This window comes from Chrysochloris asiatica, unplaced genomic scaffold (assembly GCF_000296735.1).
Source record: "Chrysochloris asiatica unplaced genomic scaffold, ChrAsi1.0 scaffold00246, whole genome shotgun sequence".
Taxonomy (NCBI): domain Eukaryota; kingdom Metazoa; phylum Chordata; class Mammalia; order Afrosoricida; family Chrysochloridae; genus Chrysochloris; species Chrysochloris asiatica.
Window position 1 is genome coordinate 3,516,921 of NW_006408764.1, and position 23,706 is coordinate 3,540,626.

The 23,706-nt window shown below is 38.1% G+C and overlaps 1 protein-coding gene and 2 pseudogenes across 1 annotated transcript in view; all 3 read left to right on the forward strand.

Moving 5' to 3' along the window:
* The window catches only part of PRKAR2A (protein kinase, cAMP-dependent, regulatory, type II, alpha), a 122,891-nt gene that overhangs the window by 31,250 nt on the left and 67,935 nt on the right, over positions 1–23,706 (forward strand). The gene's annotated exons all lie outside the window — the stretch shown is intronic.
* LOC102836030 lies at positions 15,249–16,154 on the forward strand (annotated as a pseudogene).
* On the forward strand, positions 17,186–20,565 carry LOC102836404 (annotated as a pseudogene).

Genomic DNA, 23,706 nt, shown 5'->3' on the forward strand with positions numbered 1-23,706 from the left:
GTACAGGGTCGCTATGGGTCGGAACTGACTCGACGGCACATAACAACAAGAACAATATGATTCTTGGTTGGCAATTTTTTTTCTTTCAGAGTTTTGTATATATCATCCATTGCCTTCTTGCCTGCATAGTTTCTATTGAGAAATCAGATTTAGTTATACTGTTTTTCCTTTGCAAGTAACTTCATTTTTCATGAGTGCCTCTCAGGATACTTTCTTGCCTATAACTTTGGAAAGTTTTATTATATGTCTTGGTGATTTTCTTTTAGAATCTATCCTGTTTAGGATTTGTTTAGGTTCTTACATGCTTATGTTCTCGTATATCATTATGTTAAGGAAGTTTTCTTCCAACATCTCTTCAACACTCTTCTCTGTGCTTTTTATTTTCTTTTTCTGCTCTGGAATTCCAATCACCCATAAGTTATTATTCTTCTTCAAGGTGTCCCACATCAATTTTAGACTTTCTTCAGATTTTTTTTTCTGATTGTTCCCTCTAGCATACTAGTATTGAGAGATGTATCTTTAAGCTTACAATTCGGGTTTCTATTGCTTTGAACCTATTCCTTGTTCTTTCAACTTGTCCATTTCTGAAGTCTTAGTATTAATCTTTTGGATTTCTAGTCACAGGTTTTATATTGTTTTGAAATTTATGTTTATTTTGTGTGTTTGTTCCTGTAGTGGTTTCCTGAGCTCTTCTGAAGTCTTTTCTGTGTTCTCCTTGCTGTCTTTGATCTTTCTGGCAATCCTTTGAAGGTACCTAAAAAGAATTTTTAAAAATTCCTTTTCAGCTAGTTCCATTACCTTTTTTTCCTTAGAAATTTTTTCTGGTTTTATATTTTGGACATTTGTTTGAATAATATTCTTTGTTTCTTCATGTGAGCTTCTTCATGTGAGCAAAAATTGCCTGTTGTCTCTGATACATTATGGTGTTGCTGTATTTGAAAGTATTTATCACTGTATGTTTGTTGATTAGACTCTGAACAGCTGTCTCCTGTGGGTATAGTTAGAGAATTGAAGTATGTGCACCATTTTTTCCCCAGCATCTTAGTTTGGGGTGGGTTTAACTGATGTTGGCTGCTGGTGTTGATCAGGTAATCAGAAGCTGCTATGGGCTGTTACCTAGTGGGTGGAGCTGCAGAGGGTATGGTTGTGGCTGGATTGTGTGGGCACATTTGCTGTGTTATGTAAGGTGGGAAACAGAAGAAAACTGCCCCCCCCCAAGAAAACAAAACAGAGTAAACAAACCAGCAACGAACAATGAAAAGAAAAAATGAAGTAAATAAAGATAGGCAACAATCAGAAAAAAAAGAATATAATAACTAAGAAGAGGTACAGGAAAATAGAGTTATGGAAAAGAAAAATAAGAGAAAAAAATAAAAGGAAGAAATTTAAAAATATAAAAATGCCTTGAAAAATAAGGGAGAAGAAAGATGAGAGTGGAGAGTAGTAAAGAAAGATCAAAAAGGAAAAAGTAGAAATGAGAAATAGAAGAGAAGATGGAAAGCAAAAGCAGATATAGAAAGGATAAAATTCAAGGGAATTAAAAGAGATAAGGAAAGAGAAGAAAGAATATAGAAACAAAATAATGAAACAACTAAAGGGAAAAACAAAAAACAGTGCAGCTGTTGGACCCAGAGAGGAGAAAACTCAGGGTTCCTTCCAGCCAAGGAACTCAAGAATTGAATATAGAAGGGATGTGGCAGCAGAGTTCCTGGCCCTAGAACTCTATGTTATCTATGTTCTCAATCCAGAAGTAGTTCGTGGAGGCTCTTTTCCTTTTATAGATTTGTTATTTAAAAACATGAAGGATAAAACATTTAGAGTTATCAAACATGGACATCTTATTACTTGTACTTGTCTGTGAATTTCTCTTTATTAGGGATCGTTCTTTTTTTGTGTTAAAAGAACTTTCATTAGTATTTTTTGTAGGGCTAGTCTGGTGAATATGAACTCTCTCAAGAATTGATGCCTTTAAGTTATGGTGTTGGAGGAGAATATTGAAAGTGCCATGGGCTGCCAAAAGAACCAATAGATGCATTTTGGAAGAAGTGCAGCCAGAGTGCTCCTTAGAGGCCAAGATGGCCAAACTTCGTCTCTCATACTTTGGACATATTTTGACCAGTCGCTGGAGAAGGATATCATGTTTGGTAAGGTGGAGGGTCAGAGAAAAAGAGGAAGACCTCCAACAAGATGGATTGGCCAAGTGGCAGCATCGATGGACTCAAACGTAGCAACAGTAGTGAGGTTGGCCCAGAATTGGGCAGTGTTTTGTTCTGCTGTGCATAAGGTTGCTATGAGTTGGTACCACCCCGATGGTACCTAACAACAACATTATCTGTTTGAGAATGTTTTTATCTTACCCTTGTTCTTCAAGGATAGTTTCACAGAGTATAGTATTCTTGGTTGATCAGTTTTTTTCTTTGATCACTTTAGATATATCATTTCATTGCCTTCTGGCCTGCATTTATGTATGTATGTATGTATGTATTTTTATTTATTTATTTATTTATAGTTTTTATTGTGAATTATGTGATAGTTTACATGGAAGAACATTAGCTTTACATTCATCCTATCGTATATTGTTTCATTGCCATGATTACAATCCCCTCCATGCATCATCAAACAACCAAAGTATATACCCCACAAGCCTACTCCTCAGTCAGCACATAGCCCCTCTCCCTCTGGGTCTAGAGTCCCCAGCTGCTCCATCTCTCCATGCCATTGTCTCTGCCTACATCTCTGGCGTTTCTTTGGGTAGGATCCCGCACTCTGCTCTTCTGCCTTGATGGTCCCTGGCCTGAAAAGTCAACCACTTCCCTCCTTTTGCTACAAAACATCCACCTTTACATTTCCAACCCTCACAGTCAGTCATGATAGCAATTATTCATTGTTGTACCACAAGAGTCCTATCCCTATCTCCTTTCATCAGCCCCGCCCAGACAGATTGGATACTACTCAGCGGAGATTCTGCCTTCCTCTGTGCCCTCTGGATCTAGGCTCCCTCTTTAAAGTTTGTAATCCAGTCACTTCTTGCCTTTGTAGCCCCCCATCTCCCATTTTGGGTAGCTAATGTCCAAGTTGCCAATCTCTGTCTACCCTATGTATTGTGGGGGTGGGAATGATCCTCGCTGTTAAGATTTGTTCCCACTTTTGAGCTATTGAAGCCATAGTTGTAAGTCAAGTTCATGAACTTGTATCAGATTAAGTTTTTTTTCCTCTTCTTTCTTCTTCTAGTCGAGTTCTAATCATCCAGCCATTGAAGCCAGGTCAAGTGGGTATTATCTGCAAGTGTGGGTCTTTTGTGGCCTTCATTTTTTCTGAGGAAAAACTGTCCCTTAATCTTATTGAGTTGGGGGGAAGCATTTGTATGTGACTGGTGTTTCTTTCACTCTTTTCAGGAGTCTCTTTATTTTTACTCTTTGAGAGCCTATGATATGTATTTGGTGTTATATTGCTTTGTGTTAGTCCTGCTTAGGTTTATACTTGCTCAGAAGCTTTTTGGATTTGTAGTTTTATATTTTTTATTAGACTGGGGGAATTTTCTTCAGATATTCTTTCTGTCTCTTTCTCTCTCATATCCTTTTATTCTCATATTTAGGTCTTTTTTTGGCCTATAATTCCACTAAACTGTGCTGAGTCTTTTCGAAGCCTTTATAGTTCTTGTTGCTCCTGGTCTAATGTGTCTGTAATTTTAATAATCTTTCTTCTAATTCACTGATTCTTCTACCTGATTAAATCTGTTGGTAAGTTCTTCTATTGTGTTTTTCATTTCAGTTATAGCCCCTTTTAGTTGCAATGTCTTTTTTCAGATCCTCATTTTGTTCTTGCATTGTTTTCCTTATTTCTTTTAGTTTTTTATGTTTTCCCTTAGTTCTTTAATTGTATTATAGTCTTCCATTTTTTATTATTTGGTTGCCATTATATCCTTGAAGGTTCTTTTGGGGAAGATTATTTAGGTTTAGTAATTCCATGATCAGAAACAGTGCAGGTGATTTGTTTTACTGTTTACAGATAAAAGTTCTGTTGCTCAGCTATTAGGTTGTTCTCTCTGCTCACAAAAGGAAAGTGTCACCTGGTTGGTGATGATCCAGGCTCTTTTTTTCTCCCCAGCTATCACTAGATCAGTTTTAGATTATGTTTAAATTAAAAATTACACACCAAACTTTAAAAATGGCATTCAGTGTGTTAGATGAGTGTTATCTCAAATGCTAATAAATCAGGGTGGGGTCTTGTTGTTGTTAAGTGCCGTTGAGTTGGTTCCGACCCATAGTGACCCTGAACAGGGTTTCCGAGGCTGTAAATCTTTATGGGAGCAGAAAGCTTCCTCTTTCTCCCTTGGAGAAGCTGGTAGTTTTGAACTGCTGACCTTGTGGTTCGCAGTCCGTTTTGTAACCACTACGCTACCAGAGGGTGGGGTCTAGCAGCTGTAAATAAGTAGGTGCTGTGTTCTTGGCTATTTTTCTTGTTTGTCTTTATTTTTAGAGAATTTTAGCAGTTTGTTTTGCATTCTAATTATCATTCTGCTTACACTGAGGACCAGATGTGAATTGAAGAGAGCTTATATGCCAGAAAGGGTACATGACCTTTAGTCCTTTACAGCTTGGGTAATAGGCAATCATTCATTCTGTCCATTTATATTTAGTATCTGTGTATGCCAGTACTCTACTAGACAAAAGATGGCAGAAAAGCTTCCCATTCCCACCCCTTTGGAACATTTAGTGTGCTGTTGTTGTTGGTTGTTGTTGGGTGCTGTTGAGATGGGTCCAACTCATAGTGACACTAAATACAACAGAACGAAACACTACCTGGTCATGTGCCATCCTTACAATTGTTACGCTTGAGCCCATTGTTTATACCACTTGTGCCAATCCTTCTTCCTAGTTTGTCTTAGTCTGAAAGCTCTGCTGATACCTGTCCACCACGGGTGGCCTGGCTAGCATTCAAAATATCAGTGGCATAGCTTTCAGCACCACAGCAATCAATACACAAGCTACCACAATACGGCAAACTGTCAGATGAGTGGTCGTGTGCTGTGGTAGAAATGTAAAACTTTTGTGTGCTATGATAGAGAAGGAAAGCCAGGTCTTGGAATGCAGCTGTCTTTTCTGAGTCTTGAAGGATGGTTTTGAGGTGGAAAGGAGCCTTTTAAATAGAGAGGACTCTAGGTATGTATGTGGGAAGGCGTGGCTGGCAATGGTTGTGTTTACTGGCCAGATATAACTTCTAGGGTAATGCTTTGCATAGTTTGCATAGTGTGGGTCACTGGGCCACCGAGGTCAGTCACTGTTGCTGATCCTCCACTCCCACAGATGCTGGTTTTGTTTTCCTACTTTTTTATAATGGAAAATATAAAACATTGATAATAGTAAAAAGAATAATGTCATAAACTGCCTTCTACCAATCACGCAATTTCAATTATTAACTCATAGTGGTCAATGTTTAACAGCCGGCTCTGATATAGTGTTTGCCAATTTTCCTGGGGTAAATACTCCTATCATGGCTAATGTTATGCTATCGATACTACTTTACTGTCCACAGAGTTGGGAACAGGATCTTAGAATAATTTCTCCTGAAGTAGTACTCTCTCTTTAGTACATGAATCATTCCTACTCAAATCTTTCACACATAGCACCCTTTGCAGTTGTTTAAAAAGTCCTAGAAATCATTTAATTCACAAGTATTTTAGATTATATCTCTTAGCACTTTTCTAATATGCATATACATTTATACTTATAAATTTTATTGCATCTAAATAATGTAATTATTTATTACATTTAGATCATTCCTTTGTATCAAATATCCAATGTGTGACAAAATTTCTCCACATGTCATCAAATAAAGTCCACACATTACTTTTGCTTGCCAATTGCTGAAATGTTTTTTGATCTATTGTTGTTGTTGTTATCAGGTGCCATCGAGTCGGAACCGACTCATAGCGACCCCATGCACAGCAGAACGAAACAATGTCCGATCCTGGGCCAACCTCACTACCACTGCCACACTTGATGCCATCAGTGATGCCACCTGGCTGATCCATCTCATTGGGGGTCTTCCTCTCTTTCTCTGACCCTCCATCTTACCTAGCATGACATCCTTCTCCAGCAACTGTTCCCTCTGGACAATATGTACAAAGTATGAGAGACGAAGTTTAGCCATCTTGGCCTTCAAGGAGCACTCTGGCTGCACTTCTTCCAAAACAGATCTATTCGTTCTTTTGGCAGTCCATGGCACTTTTACTGTTCTCCTCCAACACCAGAATTCAAAGGCATCAATTCTTCTACGATCTTCCTTATTCACTGTCCAGCTTTCGCATCCATATGAGGTTATTGAGAATACTATGGCTTTGGTCAGGCGCACCTTAGTCCTCAAGCTGACATCCTTGCTCTTCAACACTTTAAAAAGTTCCTGTGCAGCAGATTTGCCCAATGCAATACGTCATCTGATCTCTTGACTGCTGCTTCCGTGAACGTTGATTTTGATCTATAGGATCTCTCTTTCCCCCTTGAAGCATATTTATAGAAATAAGAAACTTGTTTGTTTATAGAATTTCTCACAACCTAGAGTTTGCTAATTGCATCCTAAGATGCTTACATCAAAATTCCTATGTCCCCTGTTTTTCTCTAAATTGATAGCTCTAGAGCATTGGTTCTCAAAGCAAGGTCCCAAGACCAGCCAGTGGTAGCATCACCTTAGAAACTTGTTAGAAATATATTCTTGGCCCATTCCAGGCTTTTAAATCAGAAACCTTGAGGGTGGGGCCCTGCAGTCTGTGTTGAACTATAGTCCTCCAGGTGATTCTGATGAGCTCAGAAGTTTGGGAACCATTGCTCTACAGACTTCAAATTAAAAAAAAATTCTCAAAACAATTTTGTAGTTGATTTATTTCCCACTTCTTGTAGTGTGTGTAAGTGGGTTCCCACTCATAGAAACCCAGTATTGGATTTCCGAGAGTGGCTGATGGGATTGCCGGTCCTGCAGTTAGCAATCTAGTGCTTATCCTGCAGCGCCTCACCAGGTTCCTATTTTGCTATTTTCCATTAGGAGGCACATAAGGCTGATTATGTTTACAATACTGAAAGTTACGTTATTTCTTGCCTAAACTCAATCCAATTACTGTATTGCAAATTGCAGTGTTTTAATTCTTTCATTTCTTCTTCATGAATAAGGTGGACTATTTCTGTAGGAAAAATTCTCATAAACTCAGGTACCCTGTGATATAGTTATATAAGGAGCCCTGGCAGCCCAGTGCTTCAGCTCTTGGCTGTTAACCAAAAGGTCAGTGGTTTGAACCTACAGTGACTTGGCAACAAACAACAAAATAGTTTGTTCAGGAAAGGTAGGATAAATATTTAAGTCTTACTTTTATTTACCTGTTTTCCGAATAAGTTGGTTAAGTTTATATGCTTTAATTTTGTTTTAAGTTTTAGGGATTGCTTTTTTAAAAAACTTTTTATTGTGAATTGAGTGAAAGTTTACAGAACCAATCATCAGTTTTACATTCAATAAATCATACTTTGCTTTTTTACTTAGTTGCAATCCCTTCCATATACCAAAGTTAACAGCATTTACCTTTATTCACTTAACTATTTTATTCCTCCCTTCGTCTCCCAGTACCTTCTTCCTTCTCTGTTAATCTCCCTCTTGTATATTGCCTGCCCTGTCACCTGTGTGTCTACCCTCTAGCCCATGAATAATTTCCCTCACTTCCCTGTCCCCATAACCATCATAGACTGTTTCTTTTATCAAGAAAACCTTTTAAAAAGTTTTTACAACTTGATCTCAAACACTGTTTGTCCTTTTGTGATTGACTAATTTCACCAGGTTCAACCATATTGTGAGGTGTTTCTGAGATTCATCCTTATCAAAGTTTTGTCACATTCCATTGTGTGTTTGTAGCAAAGCTTGTTTAACCATTCCTCTGTTGATGGGCATTTAGGCTGTCTCCATCCTTTTGATATCTCTTTTGTAGACAGTATATTGAAGAATCCTCTTTTCTTACCCATTATTTACTTTATGTCTCTTGACTGGTACATTTAATCCGTTTACATGCAGTGAAATTACCAATAGGTGTGTATTGATTGTTGTCATTTTCTCTGTGTGTGTGGGGGGTGTGTGTGTGTGTGTGTGTGTGTGGTGCTGCTGGATTCTTGTTCCATATCATTTCTTATGCTGAGTTCACTTTGTTTGTGGGTTTTCTTTTCATTTTCATTTCTGTTTTAATGTTTACTAAATCTTTCTGATTTTCCTCTTTTTATTTTGATGTGCAAGTATGTTATTTTGCTTTGAGGTTTCCCTGTAATTAATTAAATTTTCCTTTGCTTATCTTGAAATGTACCATACTTCTTGCCATTTGGAAGTTCTGTATCTACACTAGTCCCTCTTTTTGCTTTGTAGTTGACTTCATTCTACATTGATATCTCTGATTCTCTATTTTCAGTCCTGTAGGTTTGTTTTGGAGCTCTGGTAGCGTAGTGGCTACGAATCGGGCTGCTAACCTCAAGGTCGGCAATTCGAAACTACCAGCTGTTCCATGGTAGAAAGATGAGGCTTTCTGTACCTGTAAAGGTGTGCAGGGTCACTATGAGTCAGAACCAACTCCACAGTACTTAACAGCAGTAGCAGCAGCTTTACTTTGCTTTAAATAGTTCCATATCTTGATTGAGTTCTGCGTGGTATTGTCATGTATGGTAGGTAATCTACTCTTGTAGATTGTTGTTGTTTGCTGTTGTTGGTTCTTAGTCCAAAAACATCCTTTAGTATTTTTTGTAAAGTTGGTCTGGTCATTACAGATTCGTATAATTTAATTTCTGTTTATCAGGAAATATACTAATTTTGCCGCTGAATTTGAGGGACGGCTTTGCTTGGTATATGATTTTTGGTTGGCAAATTTTTTCTTTGAGAATTTTGTGTATGTCATTCCATTGTCTCCTTTTTTTCTTTTTAATGTTTTATTGTGAATTGGGTGAAGGTTTGTCATCAGCTTTATATTCAGCAAATTATACACTTTATTTCATTTCAATTATTACAATCCCTTCCCTGCAACAATAGTTACCCTGCTTCCTCCCTGTGACTCCTCATTTACATCTTATATTTCACAAATGAACAAAGCAAAAATATTTGTTGTACTCTTAGAAAACAAAAAATATATATTCATTTAAATGTCCAAAGGCCACATTTTGTCATCCAGCCTCCTGCCCACAGACACACAGCCTTTCTCATTTCCTGGGTCTAGAATCTGCAACTGCTCTGTCTCTGTGTGCCACTGCCTCTGCTCCTGTCTCTGCTGTCACCACTTTTCTAGGCAGGTATCTCATACTCCGCTCAATGCTCTTACTTCTTGATGGTCCTGGGATTGCCTGTTCCTGTAATGAAAGATTAACTACTCCCCTCTTTTAATTACACATCTTCTGCAATTACAGTTGTGACATTCAACTGTGATAATCAGTTAATAATCCTGTTCGCAGTTGAATCTTGAAATCCTATCATTGTTATCCTCTTTCACCAGATCCATCCACCAATCCCCCTATTCATTGGGGAATCTGCCTTATCCACCTCATTCTGAAACTAAGCACACTCATGAATACTTGTAAGCCAGCCATTTCATGCCTGTATACCCCACCTTTTTTTTTTTTTTTTTAATGTTTTATTGTGAATTATGTGATAGTTTACATGGGAGAACACTGGTTTTACATTCATTCTATTGTATATCATTGCCATGGTTACAATCCCCTCCATGCAGTCCTTTCCATGAGCCCCCCAGGTCTTCCGCACACAGTCGCTCTCCCTCTCTGGATATAAAGTCTCCAGCTCCACACTCCACAATCTTTAAGCCTTCAAATCTTTAAAATATTCCTTTCTCTGTGTTTCCGAGTTTTGGAGCTCTGCCCTGGCTCTGCTTTGCCTGGTATTCTGTGCAATTGCTGATGGTGACCTTCACTGCACCTCCACCCTAGCCGCCATCAAGCCCCGCTTCCTCAGTTTGTTCTTTTGATAGTATACGGTACTTTTAATATTCTCCTCCAACACTGTGACTCAAATGCATCAGTTCTATGGTCTTCCTTATTCACTGTCCAACTTTCACATACATATGAGGTTATTGAAAATACCATGGCTTAGGTCAGGTGCATCTTAGTCCTCAAACTGACATCCTTGCTCTTCAACACTTTAAAGAGGTCTTGTGCAGCAGATTTGCCTAATACAATACATTGTTTGAATTCTTGACTTGCTTCCATGAGTGTTGATGGTTAATTCAAGCAAAATGAAGTTTTTGACAGCTTCAGTCTTTTCTCCATTTATGTTGATGCTATTTGTTGGTCCAGTGGTGAGGATTTTTGTTTTCTTCACATTGAGATACAACCCATATCGAAGGCCATGGTCTTTGATCTTTATCGGTAAGAAGTTTAAATCCTCTTCACTTTTAACAAGCAACGTTGTACCATCTACATATTGCAAGTTGTTAATGAGTCTTCCGCCAATCCTGATGCCTCATTTTTTCTTCACATAATCAAGCTTCTCAGATTATTTGCTCAGCATACAGATTGAATAAATATGGTAAATAAATATAACCCTGGTGCATACCTTTATTAATTTTAAACCATTTAGTGTTGCCTCTTGGTCTATATACAGGTACTTCATGAGCACAATTAAGTGTTCCAAAACTGTCCATAAGTTGTCATGATCCACACAATTGAAAGCCTTAATAAAGCACAAATAAACATCATTCTGGTATTCTCTGCTTTCAGCCAAGATCCATTTGACATCTGCAGTGATATCCCTCATTCCACGTCCTCTTCTGAATCCAGCTTGAACCTCTGGAAGTTCTCTGTCAATGTATAGTTGCCGCTGTTTTTGAATTATCTTTAGCAAAATTTTGCTTGCATGGAATATTAATTGATATTGTCTGATAATATCTGCATTCAGTTGGGTCACCTCTCTTTTACAAATGTGGATCTCTTCCAGTCAGTTGATGTCAGGTAGTTGTCTTCCAAATTTACTGGCATAGATGAGTGAGTACCTACAGTGCTGTATCAGTTTGCTAAAACATTTCTATTTGTATCCATCAATTCCTGGAACCTTGTTCTTTGCCAACACCTTTAATGCATATTGGATTCCTTTTGATTATATGCTGCTTCTTCAAATGGTTGAACATCAGTCATCTCTTTCTGGTACAGTGACTGTGTGTTCTATCTTCTTTTGATGCTTTCTACACCATTCAGTTCTTCAATATTGCAAATTGAGGCTTGAATTTTTTCTTTGGTTCCCTTAGCTTGAGTCAGAAAACCTTTTGGTTTTACCACCCCTCGTAACCAACATATAATTTTTCTTTTAGATTGGAAAGTTTTTCTTAAGATTTTACAATAATTGTCTTATGCAGTATCTGTCCTTCTCTGACTAATTTCATTCAGCATAATGTCCACAAGGTTCATCCATGTTATGAGGTGTTTTGCAGCTTCATAATTATTCTTCAAGGTAGCATAATTTGTTTATCCATTCTTCCCTTGATGGGCATTTATGCTGTGTCCATTTTTTTGCTATTGTGAATAGTGCTATAATGAACACTGACGTACATATACTCATGTTCTGGCTTGTATTTCTTGTGGACACACTTCCATTTCAGCTCACTAATGCCTAGGACAAGGAGCTCTGGTAGCTCTGGTTAAGAGTTGGGCTGTTAACTTCAAGGTCAGAAGTTAGAAACTACCAACCATTCCATGAGAGAAAGATGAAACTTTCTGTTCCGTAAAGATTTATCTCTTTGGAAGCCCTATACAGGTTGCTATAGTCCATACCGACTCCATGGCACACCACCACCACCAGCAATGCTTAGGATATCAGTGTGTATGCATTCCATTTCATTTTTGACAACTTCCAGTTTTCTTAGATCATGCGTCTTGTTTTCTGTGTTCTGATTATTGTTTACAGCTATGTCTCCTCATTTTGAGTTGTGCCCCATTAGCAAATGAAGGTCCCAAAAGCTATTTGCGTCATCACGGCCAACTCTACTTTGAGGATGCAGCTCTAACCCGTCTTGTTTTGAGCGCCTTCCAAACTGAGGGTCTCATCTTCAGACAGTATATCTGACAGTATTCTGGTGCTCTTTATCGTGTTTCAGTGTTCAGTATTATGGTGCTGACAGTGTTCCGCTGCTATTCATAAGGCTTTCATTGACGGAATATTCAGTAGTCTGTCTTTCCTTCTTCCCAGTTTGTCTTAGTATGGAAGCCCTACTGTTATTTAAAATACTGGTGACAGTTTCCATAATTACAGCAAATCGCAAGCCACCACAGTATGACAAAGTGACAGAAGAGTGTTGGATACTCAGAAGCGGTGTATATAATCAAATTGAATCTGGAAGTTGGTGGGTTATAAAAATAAAAATTGCTGTATCTGAGCTTTTGCTCTGAATTTCTAAGTAATGTGAGCACTATAACAGTAGTCATCAAAGAATGGAAAGAACTGGTAGCAGAACATAAGCTATGAACCAATTGAACAACCAGTGATTTTTCATTATGATTAATGATCACTGCAATGTGTACTTACTTGTTTGGTGCCGTCTAGGAGGTTTCAACTCATAGAGACATTGTATAGGGTTTCCAAAGCTGTATATCTACAGGAGTGGAAAGCCTCATCGTTTTCCTAGAGAGTGGATAATGGACTCGAACCACCAACTTTGTGTTTAGAAGTCCAGTGCATTCCCTACAGAGCCACCATGCTCCTACTTGTTTTAGTGGTTTTGTTATATCTGATCCTACTTGAAATTTAATGCCATTCTCAATGCATGTATGTCCAGGATAAAACTTTATTTAACCTTTGATAATTAATGAATATGCATATATAGACATCTTCACAAATAATTAATAAAAAATGTAATGCCCTGTGTTGTTCTTGCTGTTAAGTTCCGACCCATTGCGACCCTGTATAGGGTTTCCGAGGATTAGCTGGTGAGCTTGAACCACCGACCTTGCAGTTCAAATGGCTTTGCAGTCTGGCGCATTAACCCACAGTGCCACACATCGTATTTATTGTTAAAGCAACTTCATGTTTGTTTTCAATTGTTACAACTGACAATCCTTTGAAAATCAGAAATATTTAGCATACAAGGCTAACAAGAGAACAATAATTTTTAAAATGTAGACTGGTGTATGGATCAGAAGCATGAAAATTGTTTTTCAATATCACATCACAACGGTACAAAGCTGATTTTTTTAGATGACAGTGAGTAAAATAAAGCCTTTTAATCCTTTAAAAAATAAGGATTTTTAACAGTAATTTTTAAAGGTTTTATATTAGTCATGAGGGCAATGGAAATTAAAACCATGATGAGATACCGCTTCACACCCACATGTTGTTAAGTGCCCTTAAGTCAGTTCTGACTCATAGCAACCCTGTATAAAGTTTCTGAGAAGCAGCTGGTGAGTTTGAACCGCTTGGGGTTCAAACCACTGTTGTAGTTGAGTGCTTATCCCACAGTGCCATACCAGGACTCCTTTATACCTACTATTATCTATCATAATAAAAATGATAGATAGTAACATATGTTAATAAGGGTATGGAAAAATTAGAACTCAAATACTTAATGGTGAAAATGTGAAATAGTGCAACTGCTTTGTAAAATAGTCTGGGAGTTGCTCAAAAGGTTAAATATAGTTACCATATGACCCAGCAGTTCCACTCCTAGATTGCACCCAAGAAAGCTGAAAACATATGCTTATCCTAAAACTTTGTGCACACATGTTCATAGCATTATTTATAATAGCTGCAAAGTAAAAACAGCCAAAATATCAAACAATCTATCAATTGTTGAATAGATACGATATATTCAGGAGGCCTGGTGTGGCGCTGTGGGGTTAATGCGCCAGATTGCAAAGCTGTTTGAACTGCAAGGTCGGCGGTTCAATCTCACCAGCTGCTCCTCGGAAACCCTATACAGGGTCGTTATGGGTTGGAATCGACTCGACTGCATGTAACAACAACAACAATTCATAAATGAACTATTATTCAGCAGTAAAAAGAAATTAAGTACTGATAGGTAGTACAACAAGGATAAATCTTGAAAACGTGCTAAATGGAAGAAGTCATTCACAAAAGACTACATTTTTGTGTGATTTAATTTATATAAAACATCCAGAATAGATAAACTGATAGAAGAAAAAGTAGATTAGTGGTTCTTGAGAGAGGGTGACAGCTAATGGCTATGGGATTTCTTTTGGGGTGATGAAAATGTTATAAAATTGATGACTGGACAACTCTGTACTAAAAAATCATTGAACTGTATATGTAGATGAATTACATGACAATTATATATCTCAATAAAACTGTTATTTAGAGCAGTTGAAAAAAAAACAGCAGAAACAACAAAAAACTGTAATGATCATCTTAGAAAAGTACCCAGTTGTAGACCTGGTTCATCAATAAATTTTTATTAGTTTGAGAGTACTGTTATTTAATAAACTGAGCTATTACCAGGAATTATTCAATCAGGATTCTAGGGGCAAATTTCTAATTGTGACTTTTAACGTCATTTAAAAAAGGCATTTTAGGAATTTCAAGAAAGAGAAGATATTTCCACAAGTTGGATGAATGTCAGTCAGTTTGCCCAGGTTTGGACACCCAGCCAGCATTCCCAGGATTGTTATGAATGTTATCTTTCCACAGTCACCGACCGGTATGGCCGAGAGCAGGCGATCTGAAGCTGACTGCTCACTCCCCAGTTTTAGTCTTACCTTAGTTACTAGAATGAATTTTTAAATTTTAACCTCACTCTTAGTTTCTATTGAGTAGTGCTGGATACAGTTTGTGTGAGAATAAAATGACCTAATATTTACAATGATCTAATACTTAACAAGGGTATTCCTGGTGTGGTGCTGTATGTAGGGTAAGCACTGGATTAAAAGGTCAAGTTTGAACTGCAAGGTCATCAGTTAAAACTCAACAATCACTTCTCAGAAACCCTGTACAAGGTCGCTCTGACTTGGAACCGACTTGATGGCACTTAACAACAGCAGTACTTGCAAGAAGTCCTGATGTGGCGCTGTAGGATAAGCACTGGACTGCTAACTGCAAGGTCGACGGTTCAAACCCACCTGCTGGTTCTCAGAAATCCTATACAGAGTTGCTATGAATTGGAACCAATTCAAACCTACTAGTTGCTCAGCGGGAAAAAGGTGAGGCTATCCGCTCCCATAAAGATTTATAGTTGTATCCCAGAGCCAGCAAGACAAGTGGAGCATGAGATCCTTCTACCTAGAAAAATGGTGCCAGTGACAGAGGTGATAGCATGGAGAGACAGAGCAGCTTCAGGCTATTGGCCCATGAACTGAGTAAGACTGTATGCCTGTAGACAGGAGGCTGGATTGCAGAATGTGTCCTTTGGACATTTAAATGAATATTATGTACGTATTTTTTTATAAGTGTGTGTCAAATATTTTTGCTTTGTTCATCTGTGAAATATAAGATGTAAATGGGGAGTCATAGAAAAGAAGTAGAATAACTGTTGATGCAAGGAGTGGATTATAATTGTTCACATAAAAAATAAAAGCATATAATTTGCTTAATGTAAAGCTGATGATCTTGCCTGTAAACCTTCATTCAATTCACAATAAGAAGGTAAAAAACAAAAAGATTTACAGTCTTGGAAAAAAAAGTTGCTATGAGTTAGTATTGCCTCGATGACAGTGGGTTTGGTTTTTTATTTTACTACTGAGTGGCTTTTTAAAAAATTCAAAGATACTCTTCTGGGGACACTGTGTAGAGGTATTAAAAATAGTCCAGCATTTGACACACCGTCATAGGCTGCCCTATAGTACAGCATTAGCAAAACTAGGTTGTCCCGAACCCCTGGTAATAGAATTGTTTGTCTCTAGAGTCGGAACCATCTTGAAGGCACTTAACTGTAACAACAACATACCAAGTAGATTGGTAAAGCACCAGAGTCTACATGCGGTGTGTGCCCAAGTTGACTTTGAAGGATCCATTCTATGAGACCTAAAATTGTGATGAGATTTTCTAAAACAAAAAAACATGTCAGCAGGGCCTATGGTGGCTCCATGTGTGAAAAATGTGCCTGTGACAGGATCAAGCATGCTTTCTTTATTGAGGAGCAAAAAATAGTTGTGAAAGTGTTGAAGGCACAAGCACAGAGTCAGAAAGCTAAATAAAAGATAATGAAACTTTTTTGAATAATAAAAAGGTCAAATGGCTTGTTAAAAAAACATCAAAGATAGAAGGATTTATATAGAAGAAACAATGTAGGAAAAAAGTCGTGATTTTAGAGAAAGTTGGAAGTTAAGTTGCAAGGGCCTCAGAAAAAGAATTGTCAACTCAGGAGAGCTCATTTGAGAAGCTTTGTATTTGGGGGAAGTGGGAGTCCTGGTGTAGCGTTGTGGGCCAATGCATCAGACTGCAAAGTCATTTGAACTGCAAGGTTTGTTTAAGCTCACCAGCTGCTCCTTGGAAACCATATACAGGGTCACTATGCAATGGAACCAACTCAACAGCACTTAACAACAACAACAGCTAGAGGCCCTAAGTTTGGTGCTGATGGTTAATGTGATGAACTAGACTACAAAGGCAGTTTGAACTGCAAGGTCGGCAGTTCAAGTTCACCAGTTGCTCCTTGGAAACCTTATACAGAGTTGCTATGGGTCGGAAACAACTGGATGGCATTTAACAGCAACAACAAAGAGGCCCTAGGGAGGGGTTACCTTTGCCCTAGATAATAATAGCAATAACAGGCCCTAGCAGGGTCAGAGAAAAGTCAAATAAAATAGATTTTGGGAAGACTGGTACAAAATGCTAGCTAGACAAGAGACAGTGAAGCGGACTTTTTTAATAGGAGACATTCACTTGTACCAGCAGAAAATACTATCGCAATATGGTGTGGTGTTGTAGGTTAAGCACTGGACTGTGTAGTTGGTTTGAACAATAAGATCGGTGTTTCAAACTCACCGGTGTTTCACCACTCCTCCTGTACAGGGTTACTATGAATTGGAATCTACTGTTGTTGTTAAGTGCTGTTAAGTGGTAAGGTTGAACCGCCAACCTTGCGGTCAGACGCACTTTGCAGTCCAGCGCATTAACCCACAGCCCCACACCAGGACTTCTAACAACAGCAGCAATATGGGATCAAATTCATAACAGCAACTTCTAAAGATTAGATAGGAAACTAGAGGGCAGTGAGTTTATGTCAATGGGAGAGGAACAACAAGGAAAGGAAGGTGAGACTGGATGCACAACTCGAAGAATGCAATCAGTGTCATGGAATTGTCCATGTAGAAGTTGCAGAATTGGTAATTTGTGTCTTTTCTGCTATGTATATTTTCAACAACAACAAAAATTTTAAAAAGTGAGGGACACAAAAAAAAACACTAGATAGAAACTGCTATTCCAAGAAAAATGCCTAATTGGTGTTTTTACTTTAAGCTTTGAAGACTACTCATTCAGTTTAACCAGCACAGGATTGTATAGAAAGAGAGAAAAAGTGAAGAAATAGAATTTGTATGCATGAGTTATGGTGGATTTTTTTTTTTTTTAACCTTTCTATTTTTCCTCTGCTTCAGTGGGTCTCAGAACGCCAAGTGAGTTGCCCAGTACTTTTCTTGGACTTTTCCCAATATTGTGAGTGTTACTTCCCTGGCACCCAGTTTCTCCCTCTTCTATGTTTCCAGCTCCTCTGAAACATTTACATTCCCGTTAGGCTTTTTTGCCTTTAGTTCTTTCCCAAAGCTATTTCATCTTTTATCCCCTGGTCTATGGATCTGGAACACCTTCTTGGCTACCCCTTTATTGTAGTTAACCACCTTTATGGGACTGTCTAAGAGCTTCATTGAACTTATGATGTGGCGCTATAGAATCAGCACTGGACTGTGAACCACAAGGTCAGCAGTTCAAACCCACCAGTTGTTCCTTGGAAAGCCTAGGCAGTTATGAATCGGAATCGACTTGACAGCACTTAACAAACTACAATAACAACAAGAGCTTCATATCCCACTTGTGAGATTTACAATATTGTGCTGTTGTACAGGTCCTCATTATACCCTATTCATCATCTGCCTCTATACACAGCCTAGCTTTAACTTGAGTATACCTGCTGTTGTAAGTCACTTCCAGCAACTGTGGAGTCTTGTATCCTGAGTTTTGCCCTGTCATGGTTGTGCTTGGAGTATGTTCTCCAGGTTTTTAATGTATTTTTTTGTTGTGCTGATATCCATCACATCTTTGTATTTAAAATGGGACAGACCTTTGAAAATGGTTTCATTTTCTCCAGTATGTTCTTTTATTGTCTTTTCACATTTCCTTATTTTCAGTGTTCCTTCAGTAGACTCTGGCACCCAACACATCCTTTAATATATCTAAATGAGTTTTGTTGTTATTGTTGTTATTTTGCCTTGGAGTTGGTTTTGACTCATAGCGACCCTGTTCAGAGTTCCCGAAGCTGTAAATCTTTACGGGAGCAGAAAGCGTCATCTATCTCTTGCGGAAGAGCTGGTAGTTTTGAACTGCTGACCTTGAGATTAGCAACCCATTGTCCTATTCATAACACTACTAAGCAGTCTAGTAAAAAGAGTTCACTGTTTGCTGTTCTCCTGGCCTTCATCTCCACATCAGACTGAGGGTTATAGTGAAATTTCTTGAAGTTTGGTTATTTCATCCCTCCTTCAGTTTGGTCCTCAGAGTCATTTAAAATGCAATTAGGTTTGTGTGTTTTTATTTGACTTCTGTTTTTGTCCCCTGCTGATTCTTATTGACTTAATTTTATTTTTCTAATGATGTGTAAAATTAAGCTGCTTCTAAAATTCAAACTATACAACAAAATATACTCCTACTCCATAATCCACCATCAAATCTGATAGATAATAAACCTCATTATTTCCTGGACTTTTTCTTCTGCTCTTTTTTTAAGGATTAAATGAGTTTATTATATATTACTTATATTATTTTGAGATAATTATAGAGTCACAGGAAATTACAAAAAAATATATAAGGAGATACATGCACTCACTTGTGTGTGTGTTTTATGAAGTTTTATCCTATATGTAGACTTGTGTAATCACCACCTCATTCAATATACTCAATATACGGACACTTCCATCATTATAAAACTTAATGTCCACACAAATATGTGGACATAATGTTTATGGAGTTTTATTCATAATTGCCAAAGCAACCAAGACGTCCTTTTATAGGTGATTGGGTAAATAAACTGATGTACCCATATAATAGAATTTTATTCGGCAATAAGAAGGCATAAACTGTCAAGCCATTAAAAGATATTGAGGAAGAGTCAAGTGGCCGGTGTCCAAGAGGACAGCTGGAGATTGAGTCAGTTTTATCCAAGTATGAAAACCAGATTACTATTTTCACTAACTACCTAGAAGAATTTCCAGATACAGATGAGGTGGTATGGATCTTAAGGAAGCAGCATCTCTTTAAAACAACTTAAGATCTAAGTTATTCTCTGATATAGTCTGATATAAGTGCTAGTCTTTGGTTTACAGACAGAAGGAAAATTTCACCAATTGAGGGAACCGGCCCTTCCTCAGATGTTGGCTAGGATGTGTGCTACGCTGTGGACAGATAATGCTAGCTCAAGCCCTTATCTGCATGCAGACAGTTGGGAAGGAACTGGAACTGGGAGCACCAAAAAGAACAACCCAAAGAATACCAACAGGTCCTCCAGTGTTTCTTAGCTAGAAAATACTGTTGTTACTCTCTCCATCAGATGGCACAACTGGGTATAAGAGAAGAAAAATCAATTGGTGAATGGTTTAGACCAAATACAGTTTGCACAGGTGTTTTTTTAAAAAACAAAAACAAACTTGCTTTATTTGATGATTGGAATTCCTTGGCTGTTTATGTTTCAGTGGATAACATGGTGGTCATTGAAGATATAAAAAAAAAAAAAAAAGTGCTGTGTCTTTCCCTGGAGTGCTGACAGAACTGGTGAAAGCCTCCCATGTTTTCCCAGTGACTGCTGCCCAGCCTAGAAACCCCTGATGCTCATTGGTCATAAACCAAATCAACCCTGTTTATGTTGACACCTTCAAATAGGGTTTTATGATGCCACAGTCAGTAAGGGCAAAACCAAATAATGCCTATGATTTCATAGTATTCTTAGATGATAAACTCATTTTCTTGGGCCTTCATACAACCCAGACCTTTGTTGACATTGAGGAGAATGGAATGGTTGATTACCAGACTTTCTATCACTTGCAGTCCCCAAAGCGAATGAACATCCTGAACTTGGATCCTCCCATAGCATTGGGATTTTTCTGCAAAGAAGAAAAAGACTTTGACAACTAGTGTAGCCTGGTTCAGAAGGAAATTCTAAAGGAGAATTTAAGGATGTTTGCGTTACTTCAGAAGCATCCATCATACTGGCCTCCCTTTGTATCTCCAGCCAAGCCAGACGTGACAACCACTGGGGCAGAATTCTTTGATTCTGTGGAATAACTAGAGGAATTTGACTTGGAGGAAGATTTTGAGATTTTGAGTGTACAGAATCATAGGAACTCAACTTGGAGATCTGTCTTCCATGTGGCACCATATGAACATGAACTCATGACATAAAACTCTCCCAGTCATCAAGTGCCTGATAATGCCAACAGCCTACAAATGTAATTTCTCAGAAAAGAAAATCAAGAATAAAACACTCCTTCCCCAGAAAGAATTGCAACAATTGTGGAGTCCAGGAGAAGAACAATTAGGAGATATCCATAGCATCCCACCTTGTCTTCCAGAACTACAAGTCTTCAGTAGCTGAAAGGAGAAAATGGACTTCTGAATCTAGAGGGCAGCTCTCATCTTGGTTCAGATACCAGTGGATGAGAGAGAATCACTTCGTTTTCTTCACTCTTTGCAGTGTGAGTTCTTTTGGGCTATGTAAAAATAATAAGACACTATCTCTTCTCTTACCCTAATAATAAGGTGACTGAATCAGGGGGGGGAATTGTTAAATTATTTGAAAATGTATTTTAAATACAGTTTTTATCAAAAGTTTGTCAATCATGTCTAATATACACTTTTGGTTTCCTTTCCATTCGGGGAAACTTCTATACCAGTCTATGGGTCATTATCACTGTTCTTCCTGAAACTTTTGTCAAATATCATCCTGTCCTCAAATCAAATCATAATCATTGAAATCAGGGTGTGTGGGGGATATTGAGGAACCTTAACTTTATTTTTAACTAAAAGAAGCTTGTCTAGAAAGGCTGCATACTGTATGATCCCTATGATATGATATTTTGGAAAATGCAAAGCTCTAGATACAGTGGTTCATTGGTTGCCAGGGGTTGAGGGATAGGGTGAAATAGTGGATATGTATGAGCACTTGTCAAAATCCATTGACTTGTACAATAAAAAGAATGGACCCTAATGTAAACTATAGATTTTAATAATATTATCAGTAGTCATTCGTCAGTTGTAACAAATGTACTACACCAATACAAGATGTTAGTAACAGGAAACTGGAGGAAGGGGGCTAATGGGAGCTTTGTGCTCAATTTAGTAAACCTAGAATTGCTCTGAAAAATTATCTACCAATTAAAAACTCTGTGTAATCAACAATATCAGCAAACTAGAGAAGAAAAATAACATGATTATGTTGATTGATGAGAAAATGCATTTGACTAAATCAGCACCCATTCATGATAAAACATTTTCAGCAAACAAGGACTACAGGATATCTTCCTCAACCTGACAGAGTACATCTGCAAAAATCCTACAGCTTGTAATCGTTGCAGTGAAATGAAATACGATAGGATGAATGTAAAGCTGATGCTCTCCCATGTAAACCATCACTCAATTCACAATAAAAACTTAAAAAAAAAAAAAAATCCTACAGCTAACATTATATTTGATGGTGAAAGCCTGACAGCCTTCTCACTAAGATCGGGGAAAAAGTAAAGATGCCTAGGTGGGTGTAGTTATAAAGAAGAGCACAAAGGAGCTTTGTGATGATGGAAGTCTCCTACATAATCTTAATGTGATATTCACCACACATAATACTCTTTTCCTGCTTTAAAAAAAAAATGTTTTAATTACCAGGGCGTGTCAGAGGCACTCAGGAATGAAGAAAGAATTTTTCTTTTGAAATTGCATTTCTTAATGGTTTCAGATCAAATAGCCTAAATTTGGCACAGTGATTAAGCACTCAGTTGCTAACTACAAGGTCTGTGATTTAAACCCACCAGCTGCTCTGTGGTAAAGATTACAGCCTTATAAACTCTATAGAGCAGTTCTACTATGTCCTATAGGGGCCACCGTGAGTTGGAATCCACTCAGTAGTACACAACTATTCTCTGTCAGCATTTGTTTTTAATAGAAAATTGAGAGCATTGGTGGCATTGTAGAATAAGCACTGAACTGCTTAGCTGCATTGTTGGCACTTCAAACCCATTAGCTGTTCCACAGGAGAAAGATGAGGGAGAAAGAATTTAGAATTTCTTTGCTCTCATGAATATTTATGGCCTTGTAAACCCTACATAGGGTCACTATCTATTAGAGTTGATTCCATGGCAGTGGATTTGCTTTTTTGGGTGTGTGTGTGTGTGTGTGTGTGTGTGTGTGTGTGTGTGTAATTGTTCCCTGTAAAAATGGCATGGCATTAGATCTTCTTAACTTGAGGAGAAGGGAAAGTAATCAACATAAATAACATCAGTCCAAAGCTGATTCCTGTGAGATGGAGATTAACCATACTTCCACCCTCTAACCCTTTTTATCAATTCTGTTACAAGCCAGCCCTCCCAAAGCACTCGAATTTTCTGTTGGGTTCTATAACTAATTGCAGTGTCTACATAGAACTCACAGACCATACTCATGATTATGGGATTAATAGGAAAGTCATTCTTAAGTGCTGTCAAGTCGGTTCCATATAGGGTTTCCAAGGCTATAAATCTTCATGGGAACAGAAAGCCTCATCTTTCTCCCTCAGAGCGGCTGGTAGATTTGAATTGCTGACCTCTTGGTTAGCAAGCATCGCAGTTTGTAATTCACTACGTTACCAGGGTAACAGGAACAACAAGAATCGGCAAGCTTTTGCTTCTGGACCTGCTCAGGCTGGTATCTCATGCTCATGCTCAGGCTTAGGCCCTGACTCAGGAAATGTAACAAAACTGTTTAGCTCTACCAGTAAGTATCCAGAAGCATCCGACTTTGCCATGAAGCCTCCTGCCCAAAGGTGCTCAGCTCTCTCTCACTCTGTGGGTTGGTGAACTTACTGTACCTGCTTCACTCCATGGATTGGGAAGCCAACCAGGTAGTCCTACACCACTCTCAATGTACAGCTGCAGCTGTACGTTAACAGGGAGTTTGCCAAAGGTTCAGGCCAGATTCAGACGGGCATGGGGTATGAGGCATTGCTGAGGTAAGATGGAAAGATCCATTTCTGAAAACAGAATGCCAGAAAGATGTTTACCTGTGCTCTGTTGATTATGCAAAGGCTTTCTAATGTGTGGATCATGACAAGCTATGGACAACATTGTGGAGAATAATTATTCCAGAACACTAAATTTGTACTCCTGATGAAATTGTACATAGACCAAGATGCAGTCATTCAAACAGAAAAGGGGATGTTAAATGATTTAAAAATCAGGAAAGGTGTGCACCAGGGTTGTATTCTTTCACCATACTTATTCAATTTGTATGCTAAGCAAATAATCTGAGAAGCTGAAATTATATGAGAAGAACATGGCGTTAGGATTGGAGGAAAAC